Genomic DNA, 22,689 nt, shown 5'->3' on the forward strand with positions numbered 1-22,689 from the left:
CATCAGGGAAGTGACATCTTATGTGAGAGTCAGCCATGGAGAAGGATGAGACTCCGCAAGACTGACGTCGGGCTTACTTCTTGGTGACCCTTCTGAGGGTCATTGTTCTTCCGTGGTGTCCACTTTGAGAATTTCACGTTCATGTTTATGTAACAATACATCTTCAGAAATAGTAAACACTTGTAACTCAACTCCTGTTGGTCTGCGGTAAACAGAGGAGAATGGCAGGGTTCCCATCTTGTAACTAATCTGCTCCCCTTCACATGACTAATTTAAGTTGTGCATTCACAAAGTCCCAATGAGAATCAGATTTTAAGGGAACATATGCTTTGTGAAGTTGGGCAATTTTTAAAAACCTAGGCTTTCAGATTTGTGTTCTGTATACCTGAACTTTAATGAACTTTTCTTCCTTTTCAGATAGGCTAAGAAGAACTCTACACCTCATCATGAGTCACCTAGGTAATTATTACCCGTTGATTTTATAATAAAATGCCACTTATCAAATCGGTCATGTCACTCTTTATATTATTCAGAAAAAATAGTTTATATGTGCCAAATTACACCTGAAGGCTGAGGAGAAAAAAATGTGTTATGGTTTTTTGTGTTTGTTTTTTTTTTTTAAATCTAATAATATTCTGTGTCAAGAAATCCTGTAAGGAAACTTCAGATAGTACAAGGAGCTTTACTTCTCACATACAGAAGGCTGTCCAGCCTTAACTCTGGTTTATCAGTATCCACTTGGAAACGAGGTAATTTGAACAAGGAATCAACACTTTGGAGCCTCCCGTCACCCTTCATGTTATAGCTTGAATTGAGTTAAAGGCAGTCGTCAAAAGATCGCTTGTCAGTTCCTTGTTTTCAATGTATTTACCCTGAGAGAAGAAAGAAGGAAACTGACATTTATTTCGCCAGGGTTTCCTTCTGTGGTGTGTTTCCAGTGTAATGATGCATGCGCCCAAGAACTTAGTATACTGTGAATAAATATTTGTTGAATGAATAAATAAGTAATTAGCCAATGGCAAAGTGTTCTCTTTGATTCCAGGGACAAGGGGAGCTTTTCAAGCGCAGTCACCTATTGTTTCCTGGAGCTGAGGTAATATTAATAGAGGAAGTACTCGCGGACCTTCCACTGGTGGCTTCTCTACCTCTGAATTAGCACGAGAAAAGTGCCCTCACATTTCCCTGCACGCTCCAAGGGACTCATCGTACTCTAGCTGGGAACAGAAGGCCAAGGGTCGTAGCTGTACTCTCTCCAGGACGCTCAGCTTCCCTGCCGGTCCCCAGGCCATACCTGGAGATACTCACCATTTCAGAGTGGATGAACCTCTGGTTTCTCTTCTCCCTCCCCCAAACTTTCACGAATCAGTTGGGAGTTTAATTTTAGAGCTGTGCTTTAGAACGTCTGGCTTAGTTTTGAAATATATATATATATATTTTCATATATGTAAAATACATGAACACAAACATATATTTATATTCATAAATATATTCATAAATATATTATATTTATATAATTTATTATAATTTATATAATATATAAATATTTATATTCATAAATATATTATAAACATATTTCTGGCCATAAACATATATTTATATTATAAATATATTTATGTTTTCTAAATTTTTATAACTTTTATAAATATATATTTATACAATATTTATATATTAAATATATGTATATTCATATATTAAATATATGTGTATATATAATTCATATATTAAATATATATAAATATATTATATATAATATTATATGTATATAAATATATAATTCATATATTAAATATATGTATATTCATATATTTGTGAAATTTCACAAATATATGAATATAAATATATATTTATATCTTCACACACACACACACATATATATATATATCTCAATAACTATTTCAGATCCCCCCCCTTTTTTTTTTTGCTGCTTATGTGATCAGGACAGTATAGGTCAGGACCATGAAGCAGCCAGATAGTCTTCACATCACAGGAGTGGAATGCTTGGATTTTAATCGCCGTCTTTACTGGTACAAGCCACAGAGACAGAAGCTAAGCCTGTTGCCGAGCTGTGGCTCAGTTGGTCCATGATAGGCCCTGAGCGGTTAGTCTTGGTTTCAGACATGTGTAAGTAAGCCATGGTGATTTGAAGTTGGGGGGAAGGAGACGTGGTTGACATTTACCAAGGACCTGTTGAGTAAGCGGGAGACTCATGTTTCTAAGGTGCATTTGGTTACTTCAGGTCAAACAGATTTGCATGAGAAATGTGTGCACCTGGAAACATAAATTGCGTGCTTAATAATTGCATGTGTGGTGGGCGAAGTTTTATGAGGGCCTCGAGGAAGATTGGACTTACAGGCCGTACGTGCTCAACAGCAGTGCAGAGAAAGCACGGGGGTCTAGTCGGAAGCCACTAGAATCTGGGTTTAGGGCCCTTGGGCACTCAGACTCAGATCACTACTTTGGTGAGGAGATCGGGACACAGAGCTGGGAAACGCCTCAGCGCTAACTGAGCGGGTGCAGAAATTTTGTGCTTTTCTTTATTAAAATGAAATACTCAAGTTTTGTGGGAAAGATTAAGCTTGAAAAAAAAATCTCAGAATCGTTTACCTGGTTACACTCTGGAAATCTGGCAAGATGAAAGGTGAGTGATTAAGGTGGTTTCGGTCTAAAGCACAGTGAGTGCTCGGTGCTCCTGGGCACAGCTCGGTTTGGCAAAATTGGTAACACACCCTCCTAGGGAGAGAAGCCTGGGGCTGGGCGACTCAGAGCAGTGCAGGTCAAAGGTTAACTGCGTTCATGTTATTTACTTAGGAAGACGTACAAAAGCCCTTATTATCTTTGGCTTTTGATAGCTGAGCTGTCAATCCCTAGCTTTCATGATCGCATTTTCACCTAAAAATGTTTTTAAACAACCCAGTATCAAAACAAGATCTATGTACCTCAGGTAGAAACACGTCCAACTGCATGGTACGTGTAATGCTATGTACACTGGCAGCTTCGTTCGTTAGATACCGATCCTGTGAGCTCTTCCTTTGTTCCTATAAGTTTAGTTACTATTTCAGGAGAGAAGGAAATTTATGGTTAAAAAATAGGGTGGAGGGAATGTTCTCTATTATTACCCCCCCAGAAAAATCCCCTTTCAAAATTAAGCTTTCAGCTCCCTAATCTTTTCGGGGAACACTGACTACCTGGAAAAAAATGCTAGGTGTCTTTGAGTCTTAGGGGGGTTTTAGCAACAAACCATTATTGTTTGCAGAGCGATTCTTCTGGGAGAGGGCAGGCTGCCTTAATGACAGCTTATGCAATAACAATCCATGATATAGTACTTACTTGGATGTAGCAATGACGGTGCTCTAAGCCAAGAAGAAGGAGGAAAAAAAGTCAGTATCTTGTGCGTGAGAAGCTTGTAGATACCCTGAGGTGACTTCATATAATTCTAAAATAGCAGGTAGCTTCTTGCATAGCTAATCAAGGCATCAGCGCCCGGAGCCAGTGGAGGTGGCTGACAGTGTACTTCGGTTTCAGATGCATTCAGCTCTTTTTGAGTGATATGAGCTTAATTCATATTCTGGTTTCTATACTAAAAGTTTATGTGTTCGGATTTGGGAAATATCCTCCCCCCGTAACCTGACAGCTCGTGCTTTGATAAAGCTGTGGATCTTAATGTCTTACTTGCTTTTGTTCGTTTGTTCCTGATAGGTGGGGAGAAAGTTCATACAGCTGAATAAAGGGAAGAGGGGTTTTTTGGTGGGGGGTGCACTGGGTTATACCCCACTCTCCTCTTCCATTCGTTGTTCAGCAAAGGACAAAGGTAGCTCATCCGGAAAACTTGAAATCCACACCGTGGGTGAGTGGAAAGAGCTCACGGAGAAAGGAGTCATCCCTGCTTTGTAAAGTAGGTAGGTCCCCTAGAGCGTTTTAATTGACAGTATCTTGAGGTTTTCCAAAGAAAGTCTCATGTCAGCGAATGGCTTTGGTCTGTTATTATGTCCTTCCAAGGTCTGGGCTACATGTTTGGCTCTGTGAATCCCTCTTCTGTAGGGCATCAAGGAAACAGTCTCTTGTTGGGGCCATTGGCCTCTTGCTAGGCAATCCTGTCGTGAGGCTGATCTGCCTTACAAGACAGAGGGCTGAGCCTCAGCGCTTGGAAAGCTACAAGTGGAAACGCCACATGCAAAGAGCCCATAATTTGACTCTAATAGATATTTAGCAGCTTAAATGAAATAACAAGGAGTACACTCACCCAGGCGCCATCCAGGAGGATTTGGTGGGTATTTTACATTCCACTCCTTGAAAGGAAAAACATAATTTTTTATACTTTCCCAAGATATATGAATATTTTGGTATGCAAAGAGATAACACAGAGCATACCTTTAAGGTTGACTCAAGTTCTGTTTGGCCAAAGGGATTTAGTGCTATCAGTATAATGCAGGCCAGTCAATCAAGTTGAATTTTTCTTCCAAATCAGTGCATTCGAGTTCACCCAGGCAGCCGCTTGCTTTCTGGGGCTGGTTTGTTCACAGGCTATTCAATTTTCTGGTGCACGGGATCAACAAATATGAATGCCATAACTTGACACCTGTGCCCGTTTTTCCTTACTTCCCGGCCCTAGTTCTGAGGGGTCTTTTGTGGTCTCAGTAATTTTTCCTTTTAGCCACTCAGAACTCCATGGGTCTAAACAGAGTTTCTCATTCCGCCCTCTTTCCAGTCTCCTACGCCTTCAAGTCACAATCCTGATTCTTCTTTTGATTCCCCCGACCCCCGCCCCTGATACCCTCCTATAGTCCCTCTGTGTCCCCAAGCTGGACTTCTGTCACATCAACAGGACTGAGGGTCACTGTTACCCTGGCAAAGCGCTCAGACTCTGCAGTGAGAACAGACTTGGGACAAGCCTGCCTTTGCACTTGGTGTCTGACTGCGGTTACTGCCCAGCTATGGTGTTGGGAAAGTAATAGGACTTGCTTTTTCAGTAGGAGCAGGAAAGTGAAGTACTTAGCATATGGCTTGGGTTGTTAGTGCTCAATAAAACATTAGTTTTTATGAATAGCGCTGATTTTGCTCACCTTGCTACCTCTTCTTGCCACAGGCAGTGGCATTGTCTTCCTTCCCCTTGATATCAATCAAGCTGCCGCCCTTCTCAGAAATCCCTGGTCTCTGCTAGTCTTGCTGGCTCGGGTTTGCAGCCTTCCCAGCCATCCCTGCTTCACGCTCACATTTTCTCTGTGCCCTTCTGGCCCCATGAGGCAAACAGCGCTGGCCGTTACACTCTTGCTTGTATCCCTGTGCCTTGGAGCGCGCTCCTCCTGGCCTGTCGCCCTCCTTCTCTGCCACTTGTTAACACTCTACTCGTCCCCGGAGGCCCTGTTCCAGGGCCAGTTCCCCCAGGAAAACTTTTTATCTAAATATATTCTTTAAAAGATTTTATTTATTTATTTGACAGAGAGAGAGAGAGAGAGTGCACAAGCAGAGGGGAGTGGCAGGCAGCAGGAGAGGGAGAAGAGGGCTCCTCACTGAGCAGGGACCCAGACATGGGGCTTGATCCCAGGGCCCCGGGACCATGACTTGAGTCAAAGGCAAATGCTTCACTGACTGAGCCAGCCAGGCCCCCCTAACTAAATATATTCTGAAGTCTAGTTTGGCCATCTATTAGAACTGATGACTCTTGTGGCCACGGTCTCACAGCGCTTTGCTCGTACCTCTAGCCAGACTTGCCCCATGGTGTTTGGTAATAGAGTTGGCTGCTCATATCTGTCTTCTTCAGGGGATTCTAAACAACTTCAGGGCTAGAACTGTGGCTGTGAAAATATCTCAGTGTCTACACAATGCTTTGCTCATAATATATGACCAATAAATTTTTTTTTAAAGATTTTATTTATTTGACAGACAGAAATCACAAGTAAGCAGAGAGGCAGGCACAGAGAGAGGGGGAAGGAGGCTCCCTGCTAAGCAGAGCGCCCGATGCGGGGCTCGATCCCAGGACCCTGGGATCATGACCTGAACTGAAGGCAGAGGCTTTAACCCACTGAGCCACCCAGGCGCCCCATGACCAATAAATGTTTTGGAATGAATTAAAATGAGGTGTTATGGGGATAGTCTCTAAATATCCGGAAGTGGACTGGAGTCGCTGCTCTGGGCACGTTTATCACAATCTTAGGAGGTACGCGTGGCTCTGGTGATATGAGTGGGCCCTCCAATCTCTCTGCTAGCCAGCAGCAGGCAGAGTCCTCCCTCATGCCAGAGCCTTGATGAGAGCTCCGATGCAAGGTGAGCTGGTGGGTGGGCACCATCTTTCCCTGGACTCACAATGGAGAGTTTAAGGGACAGGGTTTCATCTTCTACAAGAGAGTAGAGAGAGGGAGAACTACTCCTGGTTGGAACATAGTCCCAAAATGTGATTCTGGTCACTCCCTGGTGAGATCTGGACAGGGAGGGTTGAGATCTATCCCTGGATGACAGGAGGTTGACATTTTACAGAAAGCCAGATTTCAGCATAGAGGACACGCTTTGTCCTTGGATAAAAAGTTCACTGCAGAGGGGAGAGGCAGCCAGAGTATCTGTGTGGAGGCTGCTGCTCATCCATAGAAACCTCTTCTCCCCTTCTTTTCCAGTGACAGAGTGGCAGCTGGGACATGGCTGACTGTCTGGCTTGGGACTGAAGTTCCTGGCAAAGTTGGCCGCTAGGTTTTAGGCAAAGAAATGTACTTAAAATTTATGTGCGCAACTTCTCACTCATTTCCTGAGGGAAAGTCTCTGGCACTGGATCTCCACTTTTGCTTCGGTTCCTACTGGATGGGTTGGTAGCCATTAAACTGACCTTGGAAGCCAATTGTTGAAGATGGCCAAGCTGCATCAGCCTGGCTCCCTGACCACCAGCGGGGAGGCGGGTGGGGAAGGAGTGCTTCCGGCGGTAGCTGGGCAGGATCAGTTACTGTACCTCAATCGTTAGAGGAGCTGCCGGGTCCCCCCAAACAGGGTCTTTTCTTTTTCCAAAGCTCTCCCCAAATATTTGTTGAACACTAACTATGTGTTAGGCCCTCACTCTGTGAGGGAATAAAAACAAGAATGAATGGTTCTTGGTCTCTGCCTTTAAGGAGTTGATAGCTGGGTCCAACAGATAAGACACGTAGTGATACAATGAACCCTAGAGGTGTGCTCTTGCCAGACCACAGAAAGGTGTACTAGAAGCTCTAGGAGGAGAGACAGATCCCTTTAAGCTGTAGTGAGCTAGAGAGTCCCGTGAAGGAGCTGGTTTGGAAAGATGGAGAGATGCAAAGAAGACATTCCGGATGGCAAGTGCCATGTGTGTCTTGAGATTGGGGGTGTTGATAGCGAACTCACAAGTCTGGACAGACTCAAGCGATTTGTTTTGCACCAGGGAGTAGCAGTGGTTACCTCTGGAAAAGGTGTTGGGGTGTGACTCGGGAGAGTCTTGAATACCCAACCACCTGGGGAATGGGTTTCTCCCCGGCAGCCAATGGGGAGCCGTCTATGGCAGCAACATTGCATACCGCGGCGAACCTTCCAGTTTGCATGTAGTAACCCAAGCAACATTTTGTTTGTTCACAGATCTGTTGTCCTGGCACTTTGTAGGAAGCTGTGAGAAATCTGCTTTGGCCTCCAAAGTACAGTTTTCTACAAATAGCTGGTTTGTGTACCAAGGGCCTCAGGCCATTTCCACAGAGCAAACGGCAAGGGAACAAATACATGGATGACTGTGTCAATGGTTCAACCCTTTCCTCTTAACTCCACCTTGAAAACAAACTTCCCCTCATCTTCCTAGGCTCCCATTTTCTACCCCAGTGACTCCTCACTGCACCTGTCTTTGTGTAATTACTTCTGCAAAAAAAAAAAAAAGAAAAAAAAATGCAAGTAAACTTTGCATGTTTAATCCCATTCTTCTTACCTCACTAACTGGCATTTTATTGATTTACCTGTTCAAGAAGTCATGTTCTGACTTGGCTTCTCTGCAGTTACCCTTGTTTGTTTGTATTGATTAACCACCTGGCAACACAGGCTCTCAGGGAGCCTTCCTTCCCAACTGGTACCCTACATGCACGTTGATGGGATTGGGTAGGATTTTCCAGCTTTACCTAAACATCTCTTCCTTTTGAACCAGTGGCGGGTATCTCGAAACCTGAGAGAGTCTGGCGGGGGAAAGCTGACTTCCTAGGTGTTTTTCCTTGTCTTATCTCCAAAGAGTTAGAGGCCTGTGGTCTTGAAATGGTAAAAGTTTAGATGAAGGAGAGCTTGAATGCAGCTGGCAAAATTTGAGTCATAGCTTTCAACTTGGGCGGGCTCACATTAACTTCAACGTGTTCCCCACACATGTGAGGGTGGGAGGCCAAGATGCCAGAACAGTATTCTGTGACCCTTTGTCCAACAGTGACCTTCTGAAATGATTAATCAGATGTGGGAGAAGATGGTGTGAAAAGAAGGCTTCTCAGATATTTGACTTGTACAAGACATTATTCTTGCCAGTATGATGGAAAATGTTGTATAATTCACTTTAACATTGCAGAAAATCAGGAATGGAAGTTACTTTTGGGCTGTGTTTGTGTGCGTGTGTGGGGGGGAAACAACCCATTTTCAAATGTTGCCATCTCAGTAAATTCTTGAGTTATGGAATATTCTGTGGCTCTAATCAACAGAATTACGATCAACAGTGTGGTGATTTCGTTTCTTTTTTTATCACATTCTGGCACGTTGTGTCTAAACAGGTCTTGCTATCGTAACTGCTATGTCTGTGTTTCCCTTCTTAGAAGAGCAGGACTATGGTTTAGAGAGGTGAGCCTGTGCCGGAGCTGGCATCACAAGGAGGCTTGCTGCAATATGGGTTTGGAGGGAACAGCATGATCATTTATTTATCTCCATCCACATATGGATCAGCTTGTGTTTTTCTATCTCTCCCTGGCAGTTGCTATTTCTTCCTTTAGCTTCTACCTTTTGTTCCCCCTACACATGACTTTTCTTAGTTTCTTCATATCCTTGCTTTTGTTTTTAAAGTTTATGGTTGGGGAAGGAAGGACCATGGGGAACGATGGTCAATGGGTATAGGATTTCTTTTGGGAATGATGAAAATGTTCTAACATTGACTATGGTGATGGCTAGATGACTCCGAGTATACAAAAAAAAATTATAAATGGCAAATAAATGATTTCTTTCTTTTTCTTTTTTTTTTTAAAGATTTTATTTATTTGACAGATCACAAGTGGGCAGAGAGGCAGGCAGAGACAGAGAGAGGGGGAAGCAGGCTCCCTGCTGAGCAGAGTCCGATGTGGGGCTCGATCCCAGGACCCTGGGATCATGACCCGAGCTGAAGACAGAGACTTTAACCCACTGAGCCACCCAGCCGCCCCTAAATAGGTGATTTCTTGGGCACCTGGTAGAGTCAGATTCTGTGTGGGCCCTGGGATGAGCGGTAAATAAAATCAGTGTATTCCCTCTTCTTGAGGGATTGACATTCCAGTGATGGAAATAAATACTAAGTAATGAAAAAATGATATCATATAGTGATAAATGCTCAAAAGAATATTTGAAGATGAACATATTGTAGAGAGTTTATTTTACTTTAACATGGACTCTTCAGAAGAATTCTCTCTGAGAAGGTAACATTTCAGGTGAACCTGGATGAGGGAAGAGCAATCCAGAGATGTGGGTGTTTGGGGCAAGAGCGTGCCAGGCAAAATAAACATAGAGGGTAAATTCCACTGGGGCTGGAGCAGAGAAGAGGGTACATTATGCAAGTGTTGTAGGGCAAAGAGCCCTTGATTTTGTTGTAATGGCAATGGGCATTCATTGGAAGAGAATAAGTAGCGACATGCTATAGTTTGATTTCCATTGTCTCTTTCTTGCTTGCTTGCTTGATTTTATTTGTTTGTTTGACTCAGAGAGAGAGCACAAATAGAGCATCAGGCAGAGGGAGAAGCAGGATCCCCAGAGCCAGATGCAGCGCTTGATCCCAGGACCCTGGGATCATGATGTGAGCCAAAGGCAGATGCTTAACCGACTGAGCCACTCAGGCACCCCTTCCATTGAGACACCGGGCAGAAAACTGCTACCATGTTCCATGTATGCTTGTGTTGTAGTTGAGAGTAGTGGAGATGTACGGTGGTTGATTCTGGAGGCATAGGCCAGTGTATGTGTCTTTTATATTTCCTAGCATAGCGTGGTATATACTCTGTTGAGTGGATGAATGTTCTGAGGGCCATTTGGGGGGAAATATCTAAGCAACAACAGAAGGCCAATGATACATTGGGTTTTGGTGCCATGAAATACTGACTTTTGAAGTTATTGGTAGTTGTTGAGTTCTTGATGGATGCTACCAAGGATTGTAGTCCAAACCTGCAATATCAGTAGAGATAATACCAGACTAATTCCCTTGCATTTCACTGTTCATCACAATGCAATGCGGAAAAAGAGGATTTAATTTGAGGTTAAAGTTATTGTGCAATGGAGAAGTAAGGGTAGTTTTACTTTTAAGGCAATCTCTTTTCCATACCTTGATATCTTCCTATCATTGCCTCTACTTGTCCTGGTGACATTTGTTGAGTTATAAATAGCTCTAAAAAAAAAAAAAAAAAAAAAAAAACCCGAAGTCTAGAATTTAGAGGGTCAATATCTTTGTAGAAATGGAAACCATGAGATATGGACCCTATTCTCCTCATGATCCATCTCATTATTTGAGATATAAGGACACCATAAGAATTGCTGAGAATCTGTTTCCATATTTAGATTTCTGGTTTGCTAGAAATTAACTGCATCACAATAGGTCCATGCTCTGTTTCTGGGAAGCAGCTGGCAGGGGAGGGAAAGAACATATTCTTTGAATATCAGTTTGTATCCTGGTTCTGTTTCTTACTGCAAGGGCTTGGGCAAAACACTTCATTTCTCGGTTCAGTGTGCTAAGCTGTAATACGATGGCAGTAATCCATTGCTTTCAAAAGTAACTGCTTTTGAATATTATTTGTACGGGAGATCACCTATAATGTAACTCAAAGCATGGTCTGTTTACTTCCTTTCCCTTTTCTTTCCCGAGGAAGCAGTTGTCAGGTGCAATTTAACTGCTGTTTCGGTATTGCAGTTGTCATGAGAACATGAAGGGAGGTCTTTGGCTCTGTGGAAAAGGCTCATCAGCGTGGGGCTAAGTCGTGTGCAGAGTCTGGCTTCCCTTTACGACATGTAGGGATCACCAAAGTAACCAGGGATTAAGGGGGTGGATGGGTTTCTCTGATGATGTCCAAGTCTCAGCCAATGGTAAAGATATACGACCTGAGAGAAGAGAAAGGAAAAGCTAGCTCTGCTGTAAGAACACTTGGAGGAAGTGGAAAAGGACTGACGTTCCATTCAGATGCAAGCCTTTGACTTGCTTACACTTTGTTTCCTCTCCAAACTGGCACTTTCTTTTCAGCCCTCAAAGAAAGAGCAACCATTTGATTTTGTAATGTAAAAACTATTATTGCCCTTAGGAAAAGGATTACTGAACTTTCTGTACCTAGTGTTTATGCCTTTAATAAGCACAGTGTTTCCAAGAGAATTGAATGCCTTTTTGTACTGTGATGTTTTCCTACCACTGCATTGGAGTTTTTTGTACCTTAATGTCTGGGAAACTTGTTTTTATAAATTCACAGAAACCTGACAAACAGTAGGAATTTGTTCCCTGTCCTGTAGAGATGGGCAAATCCCTGAAGAGCTTGTTGATTTCATGCTCGCCACTTCGCTGTGAGCCGGGCGCCTTTCTTTTCTAAGGACAAGATTTACGGAGGGGGAATAAGTTTCGTGGGAAATCTCAGACTCAGATAACTGCAGCGTTAGCAAGCCCCACCACAGGTAGTGGGCTCATCCGCTCACCTCTGAAAACTCTTACAGGCTCTAATATTGGATTGAGCTTTACGCTTCACATCTAGTATTGCATTTTGATTCTAACGATGGCATCATGTAGGGTAATGACATACAAAGACTTGATACTCCTTTCTTTTTTTTTTTTTTTAAGATTTTATTTATTTATTTGTCAGAGAGAAAGGAGCAAGCACAAGCAGGGGAGCGACAGGCAGAAGGAGAAGCAGACAGCTTGCTGAGCAAGGAGCCTGATGGGGACTTGATTCCAAGACCCTGGGATCATGACCTGAGCGGAAGGCAGACACTTATCAACTGAGCCACCCAGGTGCCCCAGAACTGGTAATCTTTGGAATATTAAAGGCCAGAGCATGAAGAGGAACAATTTAAGTGTGGAGCGATGAGACGAGAGAGAAAAGCAAGAATCAGATGGTAAAGTGCTTTGTGTGTCAACTCTCAAGAGTTTAAATTTTTTTCTGAGACACTTGGGGACGATTAGGAAAAATCATGGGAGGTTTGTAAGTCAAGACACGAGATTTGCAGACATATATTTTAGAAAGATCTTTCTAAAAGAAAGGGCTCTGTGGAGGTTTGATTTGAATAGTGAGGCAGGGAGGCAGGGAGACCAGATGGGTAGCTGCGAAGAAATCCACTTGAACAAAGCGAAAGTCTTGAAGTCCATCCATGGTGGTGGAGATTGGGAAATTAGGTACAGGTGGGTGAATGAATCAATCAATGAGGAAACAATGGTAATTGGAAGACATGATTAATTCATATCTGGACAATTTCTTTAACAATCAATAGATTAAATTGTGTCAAAAGAAACATTTTTGTAGTTGGTATCAGCAGGATGGAGTAGGAGATACCAGGCTTCATCCCCTCTCACTGCCCTGCCTTCCCCCCACCCTGAGCCCCAAACAACATTGGGCAGCTATCCACAGAAGATAGCCTTGGGAGAGCTCAAGAATCCAACTCAGACTTAGAGCAACACAATCAAGGAAGAAAAAGTGTAATAACTGTACAGCAATGGCCACTGGGAGGTCAGCTTAGCTGAGATACCTGGAGATGGCCGGGCACAGAGAAGAAGGCATAATCAGTCTGAGCTGTAGAGCAGGTGCTATCATGGCCCCGAGGACTCTGGCAGCCATGCCACTGAGGACCTCAACAGCCCCCATGGCAGCCGCACTCCCCACAGCTTTCACAGAGGAGAACCTGGTAGTATTCGTTGGCACAGACCCAGTGGCCTCCTCTTCAAAGGACACTGGCAGTTTTTGCCACTGAGATAACCAGCAACCACCACTGTTGAAAATTCCCCAGAGAAGGAGTTGCTGCTGTATTCCTTCCAGAAGGAACTGCTGCTTTGTCGCTCTAGAGCCAGAGTTGCCCCTCAAAACCCTATGCACACGTTGGACCCCAGAGCCACGGTTGCTGCACATGCACCCCTATTTCAGACTCTGGCTCCGTGGCTGCTCTTTGTGCGCAGGCGCGCCAGACAACAGCCCCATGGCTGCTTTGCCCGTGCTCGTGTCTTGGCACCAGAGTTGCCACTGCAGCAGGCCGACGAGTGCCCCAGAGCGTGGAGTCGCCGGCGCTCCGTGTGCACTGGCATGAGAAACCCCAGCTCTGAGGGTGCTCCACGCGACCCAGGCATCAGATACCAATGCCACCGCTACCGCTAGGGTGTCCGTGAACCAGATCCAGCATCTGAAGGGCCTTCCCTGGGCCATGACACCCACTGTGGGAGAAAAAGAGATCAGATGATCCCCAGCAGCTTTCCCAACAGCTCTAGATAATTTGGTGGAAACCCATAGTCTTAACCCTTGCCAACACTGACATTAGCTGCCAGATCTGTGCAGAGACTGCATTACTGGTCCTTTCCCAGGTCAACAACTGCCACAAACCACCCAGCCCGCTCCCTCACTCTCACCTGTAAGTAAAGGTCTTCACCTACCAAAACCAATCCATAAAATGGAGAAGACGTCATGGCTCCAACAAACCTGCAGACAACAGCCCATGGCTACAAAACATGAACAATGACGGAAACAAGACCTTGCCAAATGAACTCAAGAACTTTTCAGGGACTGACCTCAAAGGAGTGAAACCTACAGATTGCTGGCTGAAGAATTCAAACGAATTGTCTAAAGGAAGCTCAATAAGCTACAAAAGAACACAGATATTTGACACCCAAAGCAAAGGCAACAGAAGCAAAAATAAACAAGTTGGCCTGCATCAAAATGGAAAGCTTCTGCACAGCAAAAGAAATAGTCAATAGAAATGAAGAGGGAAGGGGCGACTGGGTGGCTCAGTGGATTAAGCCGCTGCCTTCGGCTCAGGTCATGATCTCGGGGTCCTGGGATCGAGCCCCGCATCCGGCTCTCTGCTCTGCGGGGAGCCTGCTTCCTCCTCTCTCTCTGCCTGCCTCTCTGCCTACTTGTGATCTCTCTCTCTGTCAAATAAATAAATAAAATCTTTAAAAAAAAAAAAAAAAGAAAGAAATGAAGAGGGAACCTATGGAAAGGGAGAAAATATTTGCCCAAAACTATATATCAGATAAGGGGTTAATATCCAAAACATGTAAGGAACTCCTATAACTCAATAGTAAAAAAATAAAATAATCTGATTTCAAAATGGGCAGAAGGGCTGAGTAGACAATTTGCCAAAAAAGACATACAAAGTGGACAACAGATTGAAAAGATATTGAGCATCAATAATCACTAGTCGAAGCAAATCAAAACCACAATGAGGTATCACCACATACCTGTTAGAATGGCTATATTAAAAAAAAAAGAGAGAGTGTTGGCAAGGATGTGGAAAAAGGGATACTTAGTGCACTGGTGAAATGTAAATTGGTATAAACCCTGTGGGAAACAGTGCAGAGGTTCCTCAAACCATTTAGATCACCATTTCATCTAGCAATCCCACTTCTGGGTATATATCCAATGGAAATGAAATCTATCTTTCATCAAGAGATGCCTGCATTCCCACGTTTATTGCAGCATTATCCTCAGTAGCCAAGACAAGGAAACAATCTAAGTGTCCATTGATGGATGAATGGATAAAGAAAATGTAATATAAATGGAATATTTCCTAGCAATTAAAATTAAAATTAAAATTAAAATTAAAATTAAAATTTCCTAGCAATTAAAAAGGATGAAATCCTGATGTTTGGAAATCCATGACATCATGGATGAATCTGGAAGGCACTATGCTAAATGAAATAAGCCGGACATAGAAGGTCAAATCCTGCATGGTATCACTTATATGTGGAATGGAAAGAGAAAAAGTTGAAATTATAGAAAGTAGAATGGGGATTGTCAATGGCTGAGGGGTGGGGGAAATGCAGGGTTGTTGGTACAGGGTACAGTCTTTTAGTTATGAGTAAGTTCTGAGGGTAATGTACAATGTGGTGACTATAGTTAATGATACTGTATTAGGTACTTAAAATTTGCTGAGAAAGCTGATTTTCAGCATTCTCAGTGCACACACACACACACACAAATGTAACTACATAAGGGAATGGATGTGTTAATTTAGCTTGATTATGATAATCATCTCACGATGTATACGTATATCAAATCATCATGTTTTACACTTTTTTTTTTCCTAAAGATTTTATTTACTTATTTGACAGAGAGAGAGAGAGAATGAGACATAGGCAAGGGGAGCAGCAGAGGGAGAGGAAAAAGCAGTCTCCCTTCTGAGCAGGGAGCCCGATGCAGGACCCTGGGATCGTGTCCTGAGCAGAAGACAGACGCTTAACTGATTGAGCCACCCATGTGCCCCATGTTGTACACTTTAAATAAACACAACTGTACTTGTCAATTATACCAATAAAGTCGGAAAGAAAATAAACATTTTTGTGTAATATTTACCAGGGGTGTTCAGTCTAGTTGTGGAGACTGTATCTCCTGGACAGAGCTGCTTTTTCATTCGCCTTCCAAACACTGCTTTATCATTATTTAGAATTGCTTTTTAGGAGATTCTCCCTCTGAAATACCAAATTTTATTAAAACCAATCAAAGGAAACTTAAAAGAGATAAAATATTTATGCATATTTACCTCTCTGGATGTGTACTGTGATTTCTTTTCACCCCGCTAAGTTTTTAATGCTTATAATAGTGTTCATATCATTGGTTATTTTCATGTTAGGGAGTAAAGGATATCTACATTGAGAGACACAATAGTAGTAGTATTTTTTTTAATTATAAAATTTAGAGGATGTTGAAACAAATCTGGTATGCTTGGTGTGGGATTACATATTTTTTGGATATTTTCCACCATGTGCCTTCTTTTTTTTTTTTAAGGTTTTATTTATTCATTTGTCAATGAGAACATGCACACACAAGCAGGGGGAGAGGCAGACAGAGGGAGAGGGAGAAGCAGGGATCCTGATGGGGGACTCAATCCCACGACCCTGGGGTCATGACCTGAGCCAAAGACAGATGCTTAATGGACTCAGCCACCCAGGTGTTCCTACCTTGTGCCTTCTTTTTAGGAAGTATTTATAGTTCCTAATTTAAATTTTCTGGAGCCACTAGGTCACAGAAGAAGGAGTCAAATCATCTATGAAGAGCACAGATTGCTAGAAGAAATGGGGAGATGTTGGTCAAAGCGCACAAAGGTTCAGCTCTAAGGGATAAGTAAATTCTTGAGATCTAATGCACAGCATGGTGGCTATAGTTAAGAATACTGGATTGTGTACTCAAAATTTGCTGAGAGTTGATGGTGATTGTTCTCCCACACAAACACGAAGATGTAACTATGCGAGGTGATAACTAGATATGTTACTGAGCTTGAGTGTGGTAATTATTTCACAATTCTTTGTGTATCAAAACATTACATTGTCTACCTTAAACATATACAATTTTTGTTTGTCTAGTAAACCTCAATAAAGCTAAAAAAAAGCAATATAAATACCATCAAAAGCTAGACTGTTTACTGTAAAGGAGATGCGTAAATGCCTATCAATAAACCACAAAAATAAAAATAAATTTTAAAGAAAAAAAGAACATACGTTGCTATATATATGGTAGGCTTTAAGCAAAATTATATAATCACCCATGTGATAAACATGGGCTGTGAACAAATTATTGAGTTGCAGTTGAAAAAGTTGAGATGTGGGTCTAAAAACATATAAGAGAAATTGTTTTTCCCATGATGTAGTTGATGAGGCAATATATATAATGTATATTATCTGACTGACTGGAGTGTCATAGCAATGCAAGCCAACATTGCGAGACACACCACCAAGCAACTTACTGTAAACCAAATGAATGATGGTGACAGGAAGTGTCCAGGAGGGAAAGGAAGTTATGTGGGCCTAAGTGGTTTAGGATGGGCCCCAGTAGAGTGGGTATAGATGGAGAGGAAGAGAATACAAAGATAGGGATATGCCAGTTACATTTTTGTGGAATGGAGAAGTAAAGAATTGCAGTCTGAAAAGCAGGTTGGTGCCCAAGGGTAGAAACAATCTGTAGGTATTAAGAGCCCCTTTCGAATCTTGGGTTTGAATCCTAGAACAGTTCTCACTAATTTTCTTTGAGCAAGAAAGCATCTTGCTAACCCTCAATTTCCTCATCTATAAAACGTGGCCAATAATGATAACTCCTGAGAGGGGTGTGTGTGCACGCGCATGTGTGTGTGTGTGTGTGTGTGTGTGTGTGTAATAATTGACATACTGCAGATTTCTTAGTAAAGTGCTGTTTAGTGAATGGCAAATTAAGAAATGTGAATCCTGTGTGTCTATAGGTAATCAGGGGATGGTTTTTTGATGTGGACAGTGACATCATGAAAACTGCCATAAAAAGCATGTTAGGATAATGTGTAAAAAGAAATGGGGGAGGGGGAGGAGAAAAGGGCTGGGGAGAGGGATGGAGTTATGGGCCAGGACAGTGGTTAGGAAGCTATTGCATTAACTCTAGCATGAGAAATTAAACGTCCACATTATAACAGTAATAACAGGGATTAAAAACAACAGCCATAGAGGATTAGATTAAAGAGGTTTTGTGGGAAAAGAAAAATAGGACTTTGTGTCTGATTGAATATAGATTAAGGAACTAAAGGTAAGAGGAAACCTACACAGGTACCTCTGAAAATTTGAGATTTTCTGACCTAGGAATGGTGATCTTTTTATAGAGAAGTGTGAGGGGGCAGCAGTTCTTTTTTGGGGGGCAGTTTGGGGCTGAGTTTTCACACATTTTTCACAGTTGGGCTGTAAAATAAAGGTCCTTAGAGAGGCTTGGAGGCCGGGCTACTGCAGGGAGAACTTCATACTTTGAGGAGCAAGAAAGGCACCTGCAAAGAAGTCAGGTAAAAACCCAGCAGGGGTTTTTTCCAGAAGGAGAATCCAAGGGATGTAGTGAAAACAAACATGGAGTAGGGAGATCCTGCCTGGGTTGGTCTAATCTGTAGATGACACCACAAAAGTGCCTATAGGATGGACTGAGGCTCCAGTTACCATTAAGGAGGTCATCACTAACCTTTCAGTAAGTTGTTTCAGAAAAGGGGGTGGGCTGGGGAGGGACCAAGATGAGGTGAGATTGAGGCAGAAGGGGTAGAAGGCAGCAGGTGAGAAGTTTGACAATCAAGAGAAGTAAATGTATGCAGGGAGAGGGTAGATGGGTTCTCAAGATGTCTTTTGGAAGGCAGAAGAGACAGAAAAATTCAATGGGGGAACCTAAAGATGCAGAAGAGGCAGGAATTAACAGAAGCAAATTCCTGGAGCAGAAAGATGATAGAATGGAAAGAAGACAAGGAGCTGGCATATCTCTACTTATTAGGTCAGAAGGAAGGAAAAACTGATGGATGTAGAAAGAGATGTTTTGAACTAGGGATTGCATTGGTCTTGGAAAAATGAAATTTGAAACTGAAATCTGGACTTGTTTCCAAACTGGGAACTGAGAAAACATGAGGCAAGAAAAGGAAAACGAGGGAAGTTCTAGGAAAGAATGGTGGTATTTTAGCCATCTTTAGGATAGTAAAAGACCAATAAACATCATGTCCAATATTGTGGGGTGAACAAAGGCACGGTCAACTATATTAACCCATCATAAGTCATGAAGCTGTCGGCACCTCATCACAGAATTTTCAAATAAATTAACAAGGGCAATGGCGAAGTCAAGGTAAAGTGAGACCAGGGAACAAGGTCGCTTTCAGTGTTGAACTGTCCTACATTGTGAAGGCAGGGACTTGACATTTCCTGATCAGGCTGGGGCTATGGGAGATTAGAAGAAACAAAGCACAGGAGCCTACAACAGCTCCGGTGTTTTGATGTCAGTCAACAACCAGGGGGATTGCCCAGAAAGAACATTGAAACAAACAGTGGAAGCAATCCAGAGAATAAGAAACTGTTATTTTCAAACCAACCAATTAGAAAGTGACATGACAGCCTATAAATAGGCAATATGTCAGCATTTTATCACCAAACATCCTAAGTTGACAACCCAACCAACTGAACAAAATGTTACGGAGTAGGACAGGCCATTGTGAAGAGAAATTGCTGTTAAGCCAAAATAAATACTATTCCATGTGACATTTCAGAATGGCAAGCCTTCAAAAGAATAGCAGATGAAATAACCCTTACTAATAATGAATGAGAAGAGAAAAATACCCTGGGATGATGAAGAAAGACAAATAAAAGAGAAGGCAGAATTTAGATCAATAGTGGTTTAAGAGCACAGATTGCATTTCAAGAAACCTGTCATTTACTCATTCTTTGTGCCTGAAGGTCCAAATCTGGGACTGGCAGTAGGAGACGTTTCTTCTGCCTTAAATGGCAGCAGGTTCCTATGCAATCGTTTCCCATTTACAAAGGAAGACAGTTGCAGTGAAGATGCTTAAGGTCATTGCTAGTTTTGCAGTTCTGTGATATTTGATGTTTAGGCACAAATTTTTATATAAAATCTCAGATATGATTGGGTATTAGAGGAAGATTACTTTAGGAATTGCAAGAATCAGAAACTTTGGATTCTAGTCTCTGCTTCATGTGATTGTGTGGCTTATATGACATGTCATTTACTTCTCAGGATCTCAAATTCCTTCTGTAAAATAATAAAAAGAGGCTAAGTGCTCACTAAGGTCTTTATTATGTTTTAAAAAATCTGTGTTTCTACAAGAGTGGGGCGCCACATCATTGACTGCCTAAGTAATAAGGTTGTTTTTTGACATATAACATTAGGTAGGTAACAACTATGTTGTGGGTGACAGAGCCCTTCTAGAAAATAAAGATTCCTGTGGAGAAGGGATCCGATGTTAGCCCAAAGCAGAGATAGCACTAAAGCCATAGGACTGAATGAAGCGACTTAGGGAGTGAGTGTAGATAGAGGAGGGTTCTGAAGATTGAGCCCAGCTTCTTGACTTCCAAGATGGTGGAGACCTAGCAAAGGAGACTAGGAGCACCCTGTGAGGGCAGAGGAGAACCAAGAACAAATGAAGTCCAGGTGACCAAGGAAAGAAGCCATGTTATGGAGGAGGCAATATTTTCAGATGCTATTGATCAAAGGAAGATAGGGTTTTATAGGAAGAGAATTGTCCATTGGATTTGGCAATGTGGCGTCATTAGTGACACTGATAAGAGCAGTTTCATCAAATGACTGGGGGACAAAGGCATGACTGGAGTAAGTTCAAGGAAGAATGGGACAAAAAAAAAAAATGGAACTAGCAAGCACAGAACCCTTTCAGAGAGTTTTGCAGTAACAACTAAAGAAAGATAGAAAGTCGGGAAGTTTTGTTTTGTTGTGCAATGAGAGTTGTTCAATGAGAATGATGCAGTACAGTAGAAAAATTGATGATTCAGGAGCCAATAGATAACCAGAAAAAAAAAAAAAACAACCCAAACTAAGCAAAATAATTTCGGATTGCAGTAAGTACTGTGAAGAAACCAAATAGGATAGAGTAGGCAGAGAAACTTTGGGATCTTACTTTAGATAAAATGGTTCAAGAAAGCCTTTCTAAGATGTTTGAGTTGAGATCTGAAGATTTTTCTAGTTGTTGTTGTTGCTGGGGTGGAGAGAGAAAGAGAGAGAGAAAGATTGATTTACAGAGGAAATGTAAAGCACAGATGACCCAGTTCAGCTTGGAACATGTGGGGTGTGGGGAAGGAGGTCAGTATGGCTGAAGAGCAGTGACCAACAGAGAGCTGAGGCTGAACAGTGGGCAGGTCCCTGATATTGTCATTGTTTGTAGATCATGGGAGGTCTAGATTTTATTGTAAGTAAAAAGAGAAGTCCCTGCAGGATTTTAAACAGGAGAAATGATCATTAATAACATTGCTAATAACAATTGTTATCATCTTGCACTTAAAAAATACTTTATGGGGGCGCCTGGGTGGCTCAGCGGGTTAAAGCCTCTGCCTTCGGCTCAGGTCATGATCCCAGGGTCCTGGGATCGAGCCCCGCATCGGGCTCTCTGCTTGGCTGGGAGCCTGCTTCCTCCTCTCTCTCTCTCTGCCTGCCTCTCTGCCTACTTGTGATCTCTATCTGTCAAATAAATAAATCTTTAAAAAAAAAAAAAGAAGAAAAAAAAAAGAAAAAAAAATACTTTATGGTTTGTAAGTGCTAGGTCTCCTACATGGAGGCTCATAGAGGACACATCAATTGCTTGAAGGCTTTGCAAAGACCTGGGCACCGAGCTCAGTGGGAAGTACAGAGTATGGACTCAAACCCAGTTCTACCACTTGTAAACCAGTGTTTCTTTTCCCATCACTCTGCCATCTGCCATTTGCAACCTTTGTGCATACTCCCCAAACTCAAATCTGTCTCCGTCAATACCTCTTCTCCACAAAAACTCCCTACTGATGTTCCTTTGTGTTTTCTTTGATTCTTGAACACATCAGGATTAACCCCAAGCATAGAAGGCACTTAAAGAGACTTGTCTCTATTTATTTAATTTATTTTTTAAAAGATTTTTGTTTATTCATTTGAGAGAGACAGGGAGAGCACAAGCAGGGGGAGAGTAGGGGGAGAGGGAGAAGCAGGCTCCCCACTGAGCTGAGAGCCCAACATGGGAGCTCAATCCCAGAACCCAGAGATCATGACCTGAGCCAAAGGCGGATGCTCAACCATCTGGGCCACCCATGCACCCCAAGAGACTTGTTCTTAATGGTGAATTTGCTCTTATTGGTAAACTAGAGTATTTGGTATTTCAAGCAGAGTAGACTAAGATTTATGTCAGATATGTAGGACCGGGTTAAGAGAGATGGATATGTTTGGTTAAAATTGATAAGATGTGATTGAAACATATGAGTTGTATTTTTAAAGCCTGTAGCATAGCTCTTCATTTGAAACTATTAAATTCTCAGGAGTGTTTGCCAGGCATTTCGGTCATTAGTTTTTGGCATAATTCAATGAGCAAAAGGATCTTCTTAAATCTTATAAACAGAGAAAGGACTTTAAAAGACCGTATTTTAATCGACGTTTAGTGAAGGAAGACTTCCTTACCAATGTTTTAGATTTCTGTTTGGAACTAGTTGCATATGATTTGTTTTGAAGGACAGAAAGAATTTACTATAAAATAGAATGTGAAGAGAAATATTAACACCAGTGTTCATATAGTCATGGGCTAATCTAAGTGAAATTACCTTTTAAGTGACTCAGGCACAACAAAGGATTTACCTGGAAGGCTAAAATCAGAAAGCAAGTGGCTAAAAATGTCCCATTGGCTCAAGTGGCCCCAACCTACTAAGATGCCCCCCAAATGGAGGAGCTGAGAAGTCAGGTTACTACCATCCCCACCATGGAAATGGCTCAAGGTCAATCAAACTTCCCTGGTATTTTACTCCCTTCCAATCACCTATAGCCACACAGAAACAATATTATTGTTATGACTTTATTCATTGCAGGAAAGTTTAAGTTGTTGAAGATT

Source organism: Meles meles, chromosome 14, assembly GCF_922984935.1.
Source record: "Meles meles chromosome 14, mMelMel3.1 paternal haplotype, whole genome shotgun sequence".
NCBI lineage: Eukaryota > Metazoa > Chordata > Mammalia > Carnivora > Mustelidae > Meles > Meles meles.